Source organism: Plasmodium cynomolgi, chromosome 14 (genome assembly GCF_000321355.1).
Source record: "Plasmodium cynomolgi strain B DNA, chromosome 14, whole genome shotgun sequence".
Classification (NCBI taxonomy): Eukaryota; Apicomplexa; class Aconoidasida; order Haemosporida; family Plasmodiidae; genus Plasmodium; species Plasmodium cynomolgi.
The window spans coordinates 1,385,785-1,386,661 of NC_020407.1; positions in this window are offsets into that span (position 1 = coordinate 1,385,785).

An 877-nucleotide genomic window follows, 5' to 3' on the forward strand; every position below is an offset into this window, starting at 1 on the left:
TTTGTTGAAAATGGAACTTCTCCTCACAAATACGTTCACGCAATGGTTGCTGCAATTGGAGCCTTTTACTGAGGTATCTAAAAGGGGTTTTAGCAGTCTCATGAACTTGTCATGATACCGTCACAGGTGTGGTGTGGAGAGGGAGATAGAATTCTCAATTCTGTTTACTGATGCGTGTTTATTGCTTAGTTGCTCTCGTTTGGACTTTAATTTTTTTTTCCCCTTTATGATGAGTTAGGGACGCTTCGACTTGTTAGAACCTCAAATGTAGAACAAAATTGTGCACACGATGCAACCTTTGACGGGGTAAGCAGCAGAACGGATGCCCTCAACCCGAAGTTACAAATGTAGCTAAGCGAAGATGCCTGGCTTCACTTCTGTTCGAGCAGCGAGCGGTAGATCATCAAAGTGGAAACACAGTTGTGCAGGGGGGGTGACGTGGAGAAAAAAGGATACAGTTGTGAGGGATGGCGCTCGATTCAGCACAAATCGGCGGTTAACATTTGCATAAATATGTATATATATTTATATATATGTGTATATATTTATATATATATGCATATATATACGCATATGCATATACGTACACGCAGTGGGTGATCTTCTTAACTACGATCGCGCTTGAACGAATCGCTTAAATGCGAGGGCACATGAATGGTCATATAAAACAGGCATGATAATGACACGCTTATGAGAACGCACAAGTACATACATACTTGCCGCACGCTACATATAAAAAGAAGCAATTCAGTAGAAATACAAATGCAGGGAGAGTGGCAACGATAGTCGTGCTTAGGAACATAATGGGCTGCTCTAAGAAGGGGGTCAATACTCGAGAATCTTTCTTTCGTTCGAATAAAGAAAAATTGCAAAAAAA